Source organism: Mesocricetus auratus, unplaced genomic scaffold (assembly GCF_017639785.1).
Source record: "Mesocricetus auratus isolate SY011 unplaced genomic scaffold, BCM_Maur_2.0 Super-Scaffold_100029, whole genome shotgun sequence".
NCBI classification, from domain to species: Eukaryota; Metazoa; Chordata; class Mammalia; order Rodentia; family Cricetidae; genus Mesocricetus; species Mesocricetus auratus.
The window spans coordinates 13,925,389-13,943,809 of NW_024429210.1; the positions used below are offsets into that span (position 1 = coordinate 13,925,389).

General features: G+C 43.8%; 1 long non-coding RNA gene across 1 annotated transcript; it reads right to left on the reverse strand.

Annotated features, from left to right (window-relative positions):
• Positions 1-4,950: 4,950 nt before the first annotated feature.
• LOC121134685 lies at positions 4,951-18,081 on the reverse strand. Its single transcript, XR_005871802.1, has 2 exons — positions 17,293-18,081; positions 4,951-5,559 (listed from the first exon to the last, which is right to left on the reverse strand). It is a non-coding gene; the product is annotated as an uncharacterized LOC121134685 (long non-coding RNA).
• Positions 18,082-18,421: the final 340 nt, after the last annotated feature.

Consider the following 18,421-nt stretch of genomic DNA (forward strand, 5'->3'; position numbering starts at 1 on the left):
TGCTGACAGCCATGGACAGTACATCTAATTAATTACTGTCTTCCTCTCTAATTTGTTTGTCATACATCTCTGTGATTACATATTTAATTGGTGGATTATACTTTTTCACCAAAACCTGGTTTTTGTGGCCTTTTTCCTCTTCTCTCACTCCCCACAGGACATCAAATGTTCTCACAGGTCTGTGACAGAGTTGTTAGCTAGCACCAAGAGCGGTTGTCATTAGTGTTCTACATTGTCATCTCAACCCAGAGGTTCCCAAAGAGCTAAACAGATCACCGCAATACACAGGAAAAACACCAGGACCTGAATCTTCTGGTAGAACATATGTAAGTAATTAAAAAAAAGCGTAATTGCACATTGGAGAAGGTGGACTCACCAAGCACTTGTTGAACTATAAAAATGCATCCAGTGTAGTCAGTCTCTTTTTTTAATTATTCAGGAATGTTGTTTATGTTATCATGAAAAAAGGGAGAGGTGAGAAAATATACTCGGTAATTTTTGGTTTTCCCCCATTTGAGCAGATGGCGATCTGTAGTTCAAAATTTGTAACTCAAATTATTTCACATTTTTATTAATCAGTACAATATGTTTTTAAAGCAACAAACTGCACTTAGAAATATCAGTGTAAGTCTCCCAGTTTGCCTAGTTCCATCAGAGAGCAGTTTGAAAATTGAATTTTGTTAGCAATATTGGAAAACAGGGTATTCTGGAATATTCAGTCTTTCAGAAGTGATTATTTTTATTCCAGTGTTCGAAGCACCCCCTGTGGGGGAGGGGCCGCTGAAAAGAAAATTTCAATAGGGAGACTGCAAGGAGCAGGGAGAGTTTGTTTCAAGATGTTTGCTTTTTTGGTAGAATAAAAAGTGCATTTTGTTAGAGACAAATATTTTGTGATAAAAAGCATTTTATGTGAAGTATAGATTGGACTTTTAATATAAAAAAGAAATGCTAAGCCACTCTATTTTAGGAAGGCTTGGCGTCGTTGAAGGAAAGCTGTTACAGGCACATATATTGCAATGTCCTCACAACTGTTGTCATCCTATGCTCTTCTCCAAACCTGTTAAATTACACAAGTGTAGAAATAAGGGAGCATTTTTATTATTATTAATTGACACTCATTTTTAGCTGGCATGTGCTGGCAGGTTTTTCCAGATAAGCCTCAGACTATACCAGGCAGTGCTCTACCAGAAAGTTTGGGGAGCGTTCTAAAGCTCTGTGATGTAGAAGCTAGGAAGTGCAATATTAAAGTGATAAACATCTTATATTCGGTGTAATTCACAGTTTCTTTCATTCTTTTTACTATCTATAGATCTAAATCAAAACAAATTCCATAAGAGGGGGTTATTTTCAAGCCTTCAGAAAGTGCTTGAATATTTTATCATATCTATTTCTATACATATGCTATACATTTCTACATCCCTGTTGAACAAAATCCAAGGTGATGATAAACACACACATACACACACACATACACACACACACACACAAACATACACAAGACTATGACATTAGAATTCCTAGGAGGTATGAAGTTAGCCTTAGCAAATGAAATAAACTTTGTTTTGGCAATTAGGGAATGCACAGGGATATTAAGTCAAAGAACAATATGTCTGAACTATTAAATTGTTTCAGGAGGTTATTAAAAATGTATTTCAAATTACCAGAATGGCAGGAAAAAAATAATAACTTAAAAGCAGTTGTATTTTCCTTTTGCTCACGAGGAAGCCTATTGGATTTCACTCAACTGAATTTCCAAGTAGACTATTCTAGAGCACCAAAGGTCCTCTTGAACAACCAAAGGTCCAGCCCCCTCCCAACAGTGGCGCATTTTAAGTGGTCACTGCCGCCAGCCTTCAGGGGGTCAGGACGTCAGCCATCAGGAGGGGAACGTTTGGATCTTCTGAGTTCATCCAGTTGATCAGAAACCCCAGCGCAGGACGAGCTTGCTAGAAGGGGCGGACTCAGATCCCGGTGCGGCCCAGGGTCAAATGGGGGCAGGAAGTATAAGCTTATTCGGCGAGCAGGGAGGGACTCTGATGTCTGAACAGCCAGCGTTTGGGTCCTCAAATGGTTAATTCCCGCAGGCTGTCATATTGCATAAACAGATCCTCCTTTAATAAAATTAATTAGGTTCTGAGCTTTATAGGGTGATGCCCACTGACCCTTTACATGCCTATTGTTCCCAGATCCAAGAGAAAGAAAAGGGAGAGGCTGCCCAATGGACAAGAGAAGGATAAAAGTTGAAAGATTAGAAATCCCAAGTAGGAGTTGCTAGAGGGTGGAGAAAGATAGTGTTTGCTCCTAAACACAACTTAAAAAAAAAAAAAGTAGTCCCCCCCAACCCCTCACCACAACAAGGAAAGCAAGAGCGCGGTGGTGGGGTTTTGTTAATTTCGCTTTTTTACACGCACCACGGAATCCAGGCTCTGCCGAGCTCTCGAGAAACATCAGAGTAATTGCAGATTGCGGGGACGCAGCTTTAGTTTAAAAAAAAAAAAAAAGGAGCCGAGGCGCTGGGTGGGGTGAGGTGGAGGGCACCAGGAAGAGCCCGGCAGGACCCTGCAAACCTGCTCGCCCCCCACCCCCGCCCCCCAGTTCTTCTGGGTGTCCACCAGGTGCTATCCTGGGCATTTCATGTTACAAGTTGCTTCGGATGGTCTTTTAAGTTTGCTGAGGGAACTCCTGGGAGATGGGACCAGGGTGGGGAAAGGCGGTGGGATCCATGCTCCCCCTTCCCCCCTTTCCTTTCTTTCTTTAAGAAGGCTGAGATCCAGGTCTGCGGGATTATGTAAGAGCATCCCGGGCACCTCTTGTAGAAAATCTTGAGGAACAGCAGCAAATGTCGGCCAATTTTGTTGGGGGAAAAATTACATTTTTTTTTCGTAAGAAAAGGAAGGGGGGGGGGATCGCCGGCCGGATCTTTCCAATTACAGCAGAGACAGAGAAGAGAGGGGGTGCGGGGGGCAGCTGGAAAGGTGGGCAAGATTTGGAGAAGGCGGGGGTTGAAGGTGAGAAGGGATGCGGCAGGGCAAAAGGAAGGAAACCAGCGTCTGCGAGGAGACGAGGAAAACAGGAAAATGAAGCAGAACTAGACAAATGACAAAGTGTTGAGCGCTGATTTATCGCAGGAGCCTCTGGTCATTTCCATATATTGAAATGCGCCCAAGCGGCCAGTCAGTCAATTTCTCTGGAGCTGCTGCCCAAGGGCTGCCCACGTGACTCCCCAGTCCGCCTCTTACCACCCAGCCCCCGTGCAGAGGAGGGGAAGGAGAGCCAGGCGCAGGAGGCGGCCGTGTGCTCCAGTGGGCGGTGTGGATGCAGGAGGCCACATTGTGTGTCTGCGGGCAACAGGGGGGTGCGGCCCAGGCGGGGAGAGGCGGGGGCCAAGGTTAACGGCTACCTCTTACCTCTCTCTCTCTCCCTTCTTAATGATTTAGAATGGGGACAGAATGCAGACGCAGAAAACCTGATCTGTCTCCAAACACAAAATGGGGATGGGTGTGGAGGTGGAGGTATTTAAGTCAGATTTGATTTGGGTGTCTTTGATATTATGCGTTGCTTTGGTAGTTTCTTAGAGAAAGACACGTGTACGTAAGTGTGCGCGTACACACACACACACACACACACACACACACACACACAAATCCTAGATAAAAGCCAGTGAGTTGTTAAAAATGAATTTGCAGCGTTGGAGCTGTTAGCATCACTCAGTGAGCAGCAAGCTTGATAATTTCCAGGTGTTGGGGAAAGCCGTTGTCCGGGAGCTCTCACTGAGCTTATAAATCCCTGTTGGGAGGGAGAAAAAAATTCTTTGGAGGTGAATGAAATATCAAATCACAAGACTCCTATGTAGATTTATGATTGCATAAGAGGCTTCATCATTTCCATACACTGAGATGTACTGTCCTCCTGAGTCTGCCCAGCCCTTCCAGGAGACTAAGCGCTCAGTTCTGCCTTGATCAATGTTGACTATGAAGCAAGAAGGGGAGGGGGGGTGGTGGAAGGCAGGCTGGCACCAGATGGAGCAGGGTCTCGGGAAAGGTCAAGGTTAGCCCAGGCTGCTATTGAGTCGGTAGCAGCCTCGCAGATAGATCTCTGCCTCGAAGGCACCCACTGGGGCTTCTCAAGATCAAATCTAATAGAAAAGGCAGTCACAGAATGAAATCGCTTCATCTGAATGCTAAAATTGTTATTAGGCTACATTAGAGAGATATCAGGCACGTGGCTACCAAAAAAGAGAGCACGCCTAGCAGTTTGTGTATGAAAGAAAAGCTATGAATATGTTGATAGCATCGATAATGGGCAGGTGGAAGATATATATGTATATATCTTGAGCATATACATGTGTGCATATATATGCATACATATATCTATATATCCCAAATGCCAGATTAACATATTAAATGACTTGTTTTTTGTAGAGTTACTGTCATTTGTTTTGCTCAAAATTCTTTCAAGGAAAGGGTGAACAATCTTTTAGTCCAGAATAGGTGGCCCTTAATGAGTCTAAAGTTTGACTCTCTGCAGGAATTTTGTTGGTGGTGTTTGCTGGGTGTGTACCTTTGGTGATCTATTCCGAATCTGTTACATTGCAGGTGACCCGGCCAGGGCACTCTATATTCTTTTCTGGCCTTGGGCCCCTAATTCTCTGTCTGTCAGAAGCTTTCCCCATTCCTCCTTTCCTCTTGCATTCTTTTTAGAGACAGTTGGAGAAAACTTTTCTCTTACAGACAAATCTCATTCTAAGAGAAATAGCCATACTCTCATTTCAGACAGTGGCTCTCCTCTAATTATGAGGAAACCCACATTAGCTGTTTTTAACCTACAGCACCACCATATCTTAAAGAAGGATTTAGTCTTGTAGAATAAATGTGAGCTACACTAGATTAAACTTGATGACTGCACTCCAAGGGTTAATAAATTTAGAATTAACAGATCATCTCAGCTTGATACAGCTACTATAGATGATTTAATATGCAGCCCAAGCAGGTTGTCAGTCAGCTCACAAATGCAGATAAGATCAAACAGTCTCTTGATTCAATAGATTGAACGGTTGTAGTGAGGGTCTAGAAGGTTCGTGACAGAACATATGTGCTGGGGTTCTGTAAGAGGGGTTTCCTTTCCCACTGCTGTTTGTACATAGTCTTTCCCAAACAGTTCACTTTCTGTAGCAATAAAGACCCAGAGTGGGTGGGTTGCAAATCCCTTCATCACATATAATCATGGGTGTTTGTGTGGATTTTGAGTAGGGAAAAGATGAGATTCTTTAATATCAAGATCTGTTTCTAATTAATTCTGCCTGGGAGTGGTCAGCAATTCCTGTCCCTTTCTTTCTCCATGGCTCTGAGGGCCAGAGCTCAGCAGACAGGCTACAAAATTTCTGGGTGACGCCAATAAACGCAGGCTCATTGCTGAAATGATGGGGTAATTTCCGCAGTCCTCTGCCTTGCTCTGCCTGTGAAGATCTGGGTATGGAAACGAGATGCAGAGCTCAGTTGAAATTCAGACTCCAGCACATCGGCCCCGAGAAGTGTTTACGCCCGGAGAATGCTTACAGTTCTGAAACAGATAGCAAAAATAACCAGTTGAGACATTGCAGGAAGGCTGAGGGGAGTCCACAGGCGAAGTTAGGTTTCTGAAGTCCAGGCTTGCTTTGATGGCTGTAATCCAGATCCCCAATGCACACTGAACTGTGATTGTTTTGTGTGCAGGTTTAATCTCCTTTTATCTGTTCCAACTGTAGTATTTAAACAAGAAGACAAAAAACAATTTTGATAGAAATGTATGTGATTTAATATGATAGACAAGTTTATAACAGTTTTTATGATTTGATCAAGAGCAAGGACTCCTCCTAAACCCATTAGATTCTGTCATGTGAATATATATTCAGGCAATTTAAAAATGCATATTATGTATTCAATAGACCGTCACAGGTCTGAATTGTACTGTGTTATTCTGCTCTGTCAGTCTCCCATCTTAATATGAAAATCTGTAAAGAGTGACTATAGAACCACTAGTTTTCCTATGCTGATAACTTGCTTGTTTCATGTATTTATTTCATTTCATTTTATTTTGAATCTTAAAATGTCCAGTCCACACTCTGAGCTAATGGCCCACAAAATTTTCTTTTAATAAGTAAAACCATTTGAAACTGTGTAATGGCTTCACATGCTGTTAACACTAACTTTTCCCTTTCTGTCCTAATGTCCTAGACAACCACATTCTAGTCTTCTAATTCACAATTTATTATCTTCGGTAACTGGGAGAAGATTCCTTACACATTTCATTCTTTGAAAATGCTGCCTTGGATCTTAACATTTTCTTGCTTTTGAGAAAATCCATCTCTATGTAACCTGTACATTAAAAGATTTTGAGATAGAAATGAAAATTTCGATTTAGATTAGAAAAATGATGAAACTGGGATTCCGACTAGTAGGGAGACTCTGGACTTGGGCATTGGTCATTTATTTCCCACCTTAACAGAACTAAATGCTTCAGAATTTTATTTTCCTCATCTTGGACAACCTGTGACTGCAGCAGGGGGCACCACCAACATGCGAATTACTTGGACACAGGCAGCTCAGCTCTTGCTCCCTTCACTACTTGGAGGCACAGCCACTGGAAACAGTCATCTTGTAGAAATTTGCATATTTATGATGCCTCCTGCAGGCGCCTGTGATTGCTTTACAGTCAGGAAAGGTAACAGAAAAATATATATCCTCCTTTAAAACATGAAAAAGGATCATATAGAAACAGTGATTCTAATCGGAGACCAATCCTTCCAAACCTGTAGCATAAAATTTGTTCCCTGAACATTTTTGTTTGGTTTTGTTTTAGGATTTTGAAGGGAATTTTCTGGAAATTATAGAGACCAAGTCTGAATTTCTGAAAATGTATATAAGAAAATACTTAATGTTTTGGGAAAAAGTTAGCATAGACTTATCCACTGAATGCCTGTAAAGAACAGAGGCATTCTTACAGGCAGGGGAAAGCCACTCAATAGACCATTTAAAAGCCATGACACATATTTTTTTCAGTCCTCCTCATAAGCAATGAACAAATGTGCAGCGTACCTTTGGATATAAAAGGTAATTAGGTCTCAGAAGAGAATAGCTTTTTGTACTGGCTCTGAGTTCCAGGGATACCTTTGATACCCTTTCCTTCCAGCCCTTCTGACCTTCCTTGTGCAAAATGTTCACCATGGTCTGGGCTCTCAGGCCTGTTAGATCTGAGTACCAGAGTTGTGTTATTCTGTTGGCTGTCGTGAGGGGCATCCAGGCAAAGTGGCATCATAATTAAAATCACACTCAGAGAACCTTTTTTTTCTTTTCTGTTTTTCCTCCAACTCAGGAGCAGGACTCAGGCAACATGCTCAGGCAACACGCTGTTTCATCAGGGACTTTAGTTCACATCATTTTTTTTAAGTGGGTAATGCCTGCATGCGTGATGTTCCGGGAACACGGGGGCTGAAGCTTTCATTCTGAGGCACCTGAATCCTTCGTATCTTCATCAGATTCTCATTCTTACTTTATCCGGAGACTCCTGTGCTTAATTTCCTCCCTGCTTTAAGGGGAGACCCCTGCTCCCAGGGCTGGTACCCACAAACGCCCTCAGTGGTTGTGGGGTCTCCTCCTTCCTGTGGGAACACCTATCAAAATCAAGAGGGTAAAAAGACTTTTCCTGCAATTAGAGTTTTTGTAATAAAGATAGCATGTAGTAAAAATAATACGTGCTATATAACACACGGTGACACGATGTCTGAATGCCGGCCGAAGGGCTCTCTTACCACACGTCAGTCTCCTCAGTGTGTGCTTGGAGACGACCTTTCAGTGTGACATGAGGTGGTGCATCTGTCTGTTACTCTAGCTAGGAAAATTCTCATTAAAGAGCGACAGCCATCATCTTATGCTTACACTACAACTTCCCCACATTTGGCTGTTTGGTATCAGAAAAAATATATATTCTGATACATGTATATACACATATGTATACCAGAATGAATATGTAGTTTTAAAATTGTTGGTTAACCTGTCATCCTTAAAAAAATTAAAAAAGGTACCAAGTGAGGTCATGGACACTTTTGCCCCTTTTAGCTCTCCTAGTGAGTATTTTCTCACTTCTAGAATATTTAAAAATTGAAAGTAGTAAATCACAGCTTCTAAAGTATTGTAATAACTTTATTAATTTTGGGTGTTTCCACACACCAGATACCGTGTCAGTGCTGCTGAAGGTAAAAGAGCCGAACATGCAAGTCTGGACTCGGCTCTGAGAGCTCTCTGTGTCACATGAAGACTGAAACTCCTGTGTGTGCAGATCAGCGGCCATAGGAGAAGGCAGCCTGCAGAGCTGAAGACAAGGTCACAGCAGCCGTTTTAAAGAGTCCTTCCTCTACGGTTTGAGGCTGTTTCCCAGTCTGATACAGTTTGGCTTTAGGAGTGTTGACTTATAAATAAATTGCCCCCCCCCCCGCAGGGTTTCTGTGTATCGTGGCTGTCCTGGCACTGGCTCTATAGACCAGCCTGGCCTCGAACTCACAGAGATCCCCTTACCTCTGCTTACCAAGTGCTGGGATTAAAGGGTATGCCACCACTGCCCAGCTAAGGGAAGATAAATGTTTTTGAATGAGTATCTTTTTAAACTTTTTAGAATCCTTAAATCAACATAAATAAAAGGCCTACAATCTTGAGCAAAACTCTTTTACATATTTACCTTGAAAATAATCAATGTACTTGCATCCCCTAAAATACATTTGCAGTCAGAAGCTGGGTTAATTCTGGAAGTCTACTCTGAGTCATGTTTTATTACATTTATAATCTGGTTTTGAGTTCAAGATTCAAGATTTTTAGAAGATTATGATTATCAGTCACTTTTGGATAGCACATACTGATATTTTTCTTGCTATTTAAGACAGCTCCCCTCTCCCCCCCAAATCCCGTTTCAGGATGGGTGTGACGTGGGTTGCTTTACCTCAGAGACCCAGTTTGATCCTTGGCTGAGAACCAGGCTGTGTAGACCTTGATATATCCAAGAAGGTATTCCTAGAGCGTCAGCCTACGGCTGAGCCTCATTCAGCATTTGGCTGCTTCAATAGTTAGTTAATTTCAAAATCCAAGAATAAACAACAATGAAAAAGATATTTTATCTGTAGTAGGGTGCTCTAAACATCCTGGGAATCTAAGTAAACCATTTTGTAAAAGTTTTATTTTTAGCTGGGCGGTGGTGGCACATGCTTTTAATCCTAGTACTTGGGAGGCAGAGGCAGGGGGATCTCTGTGAGTTCAAGGCCAGTCTGATCTACAGAGCTAGTTCCAACACAGCCAGAGCTATTACACAGAGAAACAAAATGAAATAAAAGGTTCTATTTTTATGCCAGATATTTTCCTGATGTCCTACTCTGTGCTGGGAGGTGCAGGGGCAGAAATGGCACAGGCATCCTACTCTGCCGGAAGGAGTGGGGGAAATTCACAGGCTTTCATAATAATGGACAGCTCAGAATCTGGGCAGGTCAGTGGCTTTTATGATGGAAGTAATTCCATGAATACTCGGAGACACTTGGCTGTCTCCGCTGGGTACAAACACACACAGTTTGTGGTCTGTGATCTGGACAGCAGTACAAAAGACTTGTCCTTCTAAACTGCTTGTTCTTTGTTTTGTTTTGTTGTTTGTTTTGTTTTGTTTTGTTTTCGAGACAGGGTTTCTCTGTAGTGTTTTGGAGGCTGTCCTGAAACTCGCTCTGTAGACCAGGCTGGCCTGGAACTGACAGAGATCCTCCTGCCTCTGCCTCCCAGTGCTGGGATCAAAGGCGTGTGCCACCACCGGCTGGCCCAAACTGCTTAAAAAGTACAGGACACAACCTTCTGCTCTGTGTTTGTACCTTCTCTCTCACAGCAGCAAGCAGCATGCACTTCCGGAATTCATGGCATTTCTCTCAAGATGTATTAAATGCCTCTGTTCCTAGTTAAGGGACTGAAACAGAACAGCTTCAGAATGATATTGTCACAAACGTATGCCAGGGACAGTCTTCAACACTGCCTTTAAAACAAACCAGAGTACAGAAAGCTCATTTTTCAAAAGCCGCTGGCTAGTGTGGTGGCATATACCTATCAACTCATCACTTGAGAGGTGGAGGCAGGAGGATCAGGGCCATCCTCAGACATTATAGTAAGTTTCAGGCTGTCCTGGACCACTTGAGACCCTGTTTCAAAAGCAAAAACCAAAACTCCCCAATTGACTAGCTATTAGATGACATCAAAAAAGTTGTGGAAACAATAAATTAACACAGGTCTCTATGCCCAAATGCTAATATTCACATTATACTCTTATTCCTAGAAAATTGAGCTGTCTCAACAAAAAGAAAACATCTGGTATCACAAGTGACCAGAGCTGTCTTGCCCCACGTAGATCCCTGATGGAGGGTTAGAACTGTTTGAGTCAGTGGTATGAAGTTTGGGACCCAAAGCAGTGCTGATGGCGTTCATTAGTGTGACTTTGGCACATGTGACGGTGAATCTTACAGGGCATGTCTGTGTTCCTTAGTACTTTAAAAATAAAAGCCACCCTAGGCAGCGAGTGTGTCTCCTGTTTGCTCAGTGCTGTCCTCCAGAAAACAAGCACAACTGTTAGGAGCAGATTTTTAATTTTGTGGGAACCTAGGGGTTTAGATAACTGACCTTCTGCAGAGACATTTTTTAAAGAGGCAGAGAAAACAGGCAGGTTGTTATACAACCCTGAATGGGAGAACAGGGAGTTAGGTTTACTCTTTACCAAGCTGTCAAAGAATAGCAAGGAGGGTACAAATACTTTCTACCAGAAAAAATTCTCTTTGCTGAATTTAGCAGGAAAAAGAAAAAAAAAGACCTATGACTATGATGGAGAGAGACAGACAGACAGACTTGTGCGCGCGCACGCACACACACACACACACACACAGAGAGAGAGAGAGAGAGAGAGAGAGAGAGAGAGAGAGAGAGAGAGAGAGAGAGAGAGAGAGATTCTAGAAAAGCTATCAGCATGGGCCCATGGGAGTAGCTGCCATGTATCTGTTATGGCTATGGACTAGGCATCCCCGGAGTTTATTAGAAACCGGCAGAGAACGGGTGGGGTGGTGCATGCTGGCAGGGTCATCTCTGTGGGTTAGAGGCCAGCCTGGACTGCATAGTGAGTTCCAGGACAGCTAAAGTGAATTGTGCGATTCTGTCTCAAAAAACAAACACAACAGAAAAAGAAGCAGGCAGAGAAGGAACTTAGGCCTGGTGACATGTCTGGATGCCCACTTCTCTTTTGTCACTCAGCTAAGTCCTGAGGAGATCAACCGGAGCTGCTGTGAGAGCAGCTGAAGCAGCACGGCCCTCACTGGTCTGCCTGCGCAGTCTGTTCATAGCAGGGAAAGCAGAGAAAAGGAACTGCTCTTGGGGAAGTGAAAAACTTCCACAAGCAGGTGTGGTTGCCACCTAATTTAGGGCCTTTCTGTGAGAAGCCAGTGACCTAATGGATCGACAGAAGAACCCAGCCAGGCCTACGTCTTGGTGCTGGTTCGGAGCCGAACACATGGGAAGCTGATCTGCCTGCCTTTCATGCAATGACTTTGCTAAAGGACCCAAAGCTGCAGAACGCAAGCATTTGAACTTTTCACTCCGTCTTCAATTCCATTTCTGCTACCTACTGACGGATCTGTTAAGTATAGCAACACCGTAATTACCACGTCACACCAGTGCTGCCTGCACCTCTGTCACCACTCCCACCCCCACCAGCTCCTCCACTCATCCCATTTAACCAGCCTTACCATCACCACTCCCGTCTCCACCACAACCATTTTATCTCCAGTATGACCACCATCATCATCACCGCTACCATCTCCCCCATCATCCTCCTCCTCACCACCCTCCTCCTCCTCACCACCATCCTCCTAATCATCATCACATCCTCCTCCTCACCATCCTCCTCCTCCTCACCACCATCCTCCTCCTCATCATCACATCCTCCTCCTCCTCACCACCATCCTCCTCCTCATCATCACCACCCTCCTCCTCCTCACCACCACCCTCCTCCTCCTCCTCACCATCCTCCTCCTCCTCACCACCATCCTCCTCCTCCTCCTCACCATCCTCCTCCTCCTCACCACCATCCTCATCCTCATCATCACCTCCCTCCTCCTCCTCACCACCACCCTCCTCCTCCTCACCACCATCATCCTCCTCCTCACCACCATCCTCCTCCTCCTCACCACCATCATCCTCCTCCTCACCACCATCCTCCTCCTCATCATCACCACCCTCCTCCTCCTCACCACCACCCTCCTCCTCCTCACCACCATCATCCTCCTCCTCACCACCATCCTCCTCCTCATCATCACCACCCTCCTCCTCCTCACCACCACCCTCCTCCTCCTCACCACCATCATCCTCCTCCTCACCACCATCCTCCTCCTCATCATCACCACCCTCCTCCTCCTCACCACCATCATCCTCCTCCTCACCACCATCATCCTCCTCATCATCACCTTCCTCCTCCTCACCACCATCCTCCTCATCATCATCACCATCCTCCTCCTCCTCATCACATCCTCCTCTTCACCACCACCACCCTCCTCTTCCTCACCACCATCCTCTTCCTCCTCATCACCATCACATCTCTCTGTCCATCACCAACACTATCATCACCGTCATCATGTTAGTATTATGACCACCATCATCTTTGTTGTCTTCTTGTGCGGGACTGTCATTAGCCACAGTATCATTGATAAACATTAGTTATATATTGTAGTGGTGATATGCTGGATTAACAATACATACTTCATTCTGCTCCATTAGTTAATCCAAGGCACACCCCTCTTGAATCAAAGCTAAGCATAGAATCCAGATCTGGTTTCTCAAATGGTCCTCCCTCTCTTTCCTGTGGTACTAGAGAGCAAGCCCCACACAAAGGCCTTAGACACAGTAAGCAAGTCTACTGTGGAGGTATATTCCCAGACACTTAAAAATTCTATTTTGAGACAAGCTCTTGCTAGGCTACCAAGCTGGCTTCTATTTTGTGGTCTTCCTGCCTTAGTCTAACAAATAACTGGGGTTATAGGTGTGTGCCTCTAGGTCTGCCGCTAGCTCCTCTAGTTACCGCTTTCTGAACAGACCAGTTGCTACCACGAAGGCCCCAATATTCCTGAAATAAATGTTAATAATACTTTATATTTGCACTTGTATGTATGATGTAGATTGTATATAATGGTTAAGATATAGAAAGTGCCCTGTAAAGACACGGTAGAATATAATTTAGCCACAAAGGAATAAAATTCTGTCATTTGTGTAATGCAGAGCTAGAGGACTTTTTTGTTAAGCAAAATAAGCCAGGCAAAGGAAGGCAGATGCTGCATAACCTTACTTCTATGCAGAACTAAATGCTGGTCAGAGAGGTAAACACGAGGCTAGTGCTTACAAAGCCAGGGAAAGGTGTGGTGACACAGAAGGACGCAGAAAGTTGTCAGTCGATGTCGGGTATAGGTGGAGGAGAGGAAAACTACAGTGGATAAAAGTGGTTGACAGTAGTTAAATGAAGGGAGAATTTTGAGTGTTTCAAACACAAAGAAATATGTCAGAGGTTACAGATACATCAATTACCCCATCAGATCATTGCATAATGCATACAAGTATTGATATATTACATTGTATCCCATAAACATGTACAATTACTGTGTGTCAATTAAAAATAAAAATATATTTTGAAATGCCAGCTCTTATTCCTCTTCAAATTTTAACACAGATGTATACTTCTATGTGTCTGTCTTTTTTAAAATTTATTTTTATTTTATGTTCATTGGTGTTTTACCTACATGTGTGTCTCTGTGTGGGTATCAGAAACTCTGACTGAAATTATAGACATATTAGCTAACATATAGGTGCTGAGAATTGAACCTGGGTCCTCTGGAAGATCAGCCAGTGCTCTTAATTGCTGAGCCATCTCTTTAACCCCCTTTTATTGTTGTTGTTTGTTTTTATATTTTGAGACAAGGTTTCTTTTTGTAGCTCTGGCTGTCTGGAAATTTGCTTCGTAGACCAGGCTGAACTCAGAAATCTGCCTGCCTCTGACTCTGGAGTGCTAGGATTAAAGGTAAGCACCAGCAATTTCATGTATGTATGTATGTGTGTATGTATGTGTGTATGTATGTATGTATGTATGGTGTAGCAGCATACCTGGCACATAGTCTTGATTTTTTTTTGTGTGTGGATGGATACGCACACACACACACACACACACACACGTACACACACACACCATATATACATACATACACACACTAAGACAATAAAATAATAAACACAAGAATAGCAAATAGTTCTTGTCCAAATAAAGACTGCTTATAAAATTCCCTTTCAGACAGTGAAGTCATAGCTAGAAGCTGGCAGTAAGACCATCTGAAACTACTAAAAATCATTTTTTTGCAATTCAGAGAGAGAGAGAGAGAGAGAGAGAGAGAGAGAGAGAGAGAGAGAGAGAGATCCAAAACCTTCCACAGCTGAGTTATTTTGCCTTTTATAAAACAACTTCACATCTGGACTGATAACTTGAATTCCACCCAGTGCCATTTAAACAGCCCAAGTTATAAACCTCTTAAACTTGGGGTTTATAATAGAAACACTGACAGACCCTTAACTATAGTGCCTCATAGTAATGAAAGCACAACTATTTCATTATAGCAGTGTCTGGCGAGGCTGCTATAATTAAGAGTCTGTCAGCGTTTCCATTATAAACCCAAATTTTAAGAGGTTTTTAACTCACATTGTTTTAAATCACACAGGGCTGAAACTTGCTGTACAAAATGTCAGGCCAGATGTGTGTGTGTGTGTGTGTGTGTGTGTGTGTCTTTTCCTTTTGTTTACAAAAAGAGAAGGAGAAAAGCAGAAGAAAAAAGCACACAGGTGAATGTTGTTTCAAAGTTTGGGTGTGAAAACCACATCTTGAAAAAATAGTTTTCTTGTTAGCAGTAGATTCCTGGGGAGAGGGTAGGGAATAAAGTCCAACATGTCTTTGATTGCATCTTTTTCTCCTGAAGCAGACCGGTATCTATACAAAGAGCAATGTCAAGAGAAAAATGTATCATTTTACCCTGGGTTTTTGATATTGACCAATTTGGAAGATTGTTACAATGTAAGTTGTTGGAGGAATGCACTATTAATTCCATTGTATTGTTAACTGTTCAGCTGCTAAATATATGGGATGATCTTTTGAGCTGTCCTTGGTAGGAATTACTTTAAGACTTAAATGAACTCTCATGGAGGACTGCCTCACAAAGCCTTATTGGTTTCTGGGGAAATTAATGCAGTTTGAATGGTTATGAATTGGTTTCATGGGTGTGGTAACAGGATTTGTAGTTAGTTAGCTCATTTACTCAGAGACTGTTTCTGCAGCATTTACTGTGTCCTGAGTGTTGCACCAGGAATCACTAGCACACTATGGTCACTGACAATCAGCTTTGTACCTATGTGTCTTTTATGCAAATGCTGGCATCTTAAGAACGTCACCCAGCAATGTTCTAACCAGAACTTCTTGTCTCTTGAGAGGAGCCCATTACTGAGACCATTGCACCCCTTTCTCATGCACGATTGACTCAACACACAACAGCCTTGTCCAGGGGCAGACCAGTCCTTCCTTTCCTTTCCTTTTAGGTAGGTGCATCTGGATGTATGAAGCAACCTGCCAGCCTCTCAGGAACCCAGGCAGCCATTGGAGAAAGATGTCAGACTGATGCCTCCCATGCCCACCCCAGAGCTGAGCCTTTGAGAAAGGGCTAGATACTGTCTACTCTTGGGAGCCTCCTTAGGTCTTCAGGCTTCCGGTCACACAGGCAGCAGGGGGGCAAAGATGCTGGCTCACTCCCTTACTCAAACACAGCCTCAGTTCTTTCAAACGCATTGTCTAACTGCACCCCAGCTAGCAGCCCACCCTCCACAGCCCCAGATTTGAAACCTGTGCTGAGTGTAGGGTCCAAGCGGAAAGATGACTGCCCATTCTCTATTTTTCTGGTCTGCCAATTAGGCAACAAAAGTAATAAAAAGAAGGAAAAAGGATGAAATAAAAAGCAAGATGGGACGGAGTGCATTTTAATCATTCAGTTATTCATTTATTTATTTTTGTCTGTAAAAGTGTTTCACCCTAAAGGCAGACAGTGAATATTTTATTTTAATCTTGTAGTTACCATCGAGACAGATCTTTTAACTCTTCATTCTCCAGCCCACAGCGAGTCCCCGGTGTCAGGAGATGCTCACTGGAGGGCTGGGGCTGTATTAAACGTCCCTCTTGGAGCTGTTTGTTGACCACATTCACGTTCAGAGCCCCGAAGCTAAAAGCACTTTACACCATAAAATAAAAGCACTGTCTTTTTTTCTAAAAGGTTACGTCTGGAGGCCACGCGGCTCATACTTCATACCGAAAACTACTGAAAGGGCTATGGAGCCCTCTGTGATTTACACCCTCTCTCTGCATTAGGGTATAGATCTACTCGACTCTAAAAATACGGTGGGTTTCTAACCGACGTGAATATATGTGCATTATTCCAGAAAGTCTGTTAGAAAACTTGTCAACACATTATAAACCATAAACCAGGACTTGGCTATTAAGTACAGAGATCAGAGGCAGAGTATATACTGCAGGAAGTATGGGGAGTCTCCTCTGCCGGCAAGATAAAAGGGGGTGGGGAGGGAAGGGGAGGGGTTGTCTGCTGGCCTAGGGTTTACGCACTGTCGTCACTAAAGGTTCGGGAAAGAGCCCACCGAGGTCTCTCAATACAAGCAGCCAGCGTTCTACAACCCCAACGAAGTTAACTGGACAGCTAGAAAATAATTCTAACGTTGTCACAATTTATTTCTTTCTAAAAGCCACTTCTGGAAAGGTAAATATACTTATTGTGTACCCAAGTATGCACATTTAAAGCGACCTTTCACCCCGCTCCACAACACCACCCGCATCATCAATCAATACTTATGTAATATTTTCAAATCTCTTAGAACGCCACGTTTTCACTTCTTTAAACACTCATATAAACTTCCCCTCCCCCACCTTCGGGCGCTGGAGTGAACGTCCAGCAGCCAGGAGGGAGGGGCGCCACCGGTACCAGCGAGCACGAGGGACCCGGAGGGGGGCCGCCGTGGACAGATCAAATGCCGACGCACAGCCCTGGTTTTCTGGGCTGGGTGAAATCTGGTTGGGGGAGGGGCGGGAGAGGATGGCAAGTCCCATTTCACCCTGGGCACTTTATGATGAAGAAATTAAATATATGTTAATCGTGGAAACGTTGCTGCTTACCTCTGAACTGGTACCCAGGCAAGCAGCTGCAACTGGCTTTTTAAATGTATGTTTTAAGATGTGGCTGCCGAAGGAACCCCCTGGAATCTGAAACAAGTACAGTAACAGCAGACCTACTTGTAACTAAGTGCTTAATTTCCTATGATTTAAAAAAAAGAAAATCAATAAAACGCTGCTAGTTATTTATTGGGAATAACCACAGATAGCGGCCCTGATAGGGTGCCGGTTTTAGAGAGCACACGATTGTGTAATGAATTGTAATTCAGAAGACTGTTAAATGTGAACCACAGAACCTTTCAGAGGTAATAAAGTCATTACTTTTTACACTACAGCCAAGCCTGAAAAGCTTTACACACACCATTATATATAAATCACACATATGCAGCATATACTTCTACAGCACGATTTGTCCATGTATCTGTCTCCTTTCTGTATGGACTTTTATGGATGAGAACAAGATTCAAATCTGCCCAGCCGGTCCTGGATGAGCCTGGCTTCACTATTGTTACCTGCGGGGGCATTTATTTATTTTCCCCCCAGGCCTCCAGGTTGCGCTTTCTTCCACCCTCGTCTCCTCTATGCCCCCCCACCCAAAGGTCCACCTCTGTGTCCCGCCTCCCCTGCCACTCCCCGCGGCGACATTCACTTGGTGATTCTAAGGCTGGTTTAACAAGCAAAATACCGAGGAAGAGGTGCTGACCGGCTCTGAAGAACTCAGGGAAAAGGGGAAACCGTGTCCTGCAGTTACAGCAATACAATCTTCCTGCGCCTCAAACAGAATGCGAGAGCCACCCCCCACCCACCCCGGAAAACCAGCTAGAGGGAGCAACCCCCCCCCAAGTCTAGCCGCAGCTTTCCTTAACGTTAGGCATCAAAACCTGTGTTTCTTCCACAGAGGGGCACGAAGCTTCGCCGAATCAGGCAAGCCATTTTCTGATAGGTTTGAAACTTTCCTAAGACACAGGAATAAACAGCCACAAGCCGGTGCGGCTGGGAGGTGGGCGAGCGCGTGCAAGCCCAGGGCCCTGCCTTAAAACAATACAATCCCCCGCCGGGTGGGTGAGTTTACGGAAACGACACCTCTCGGAGGAGGGGTGCAGGGACGCTGGGCGCAGCCGCTGGAGGAGAG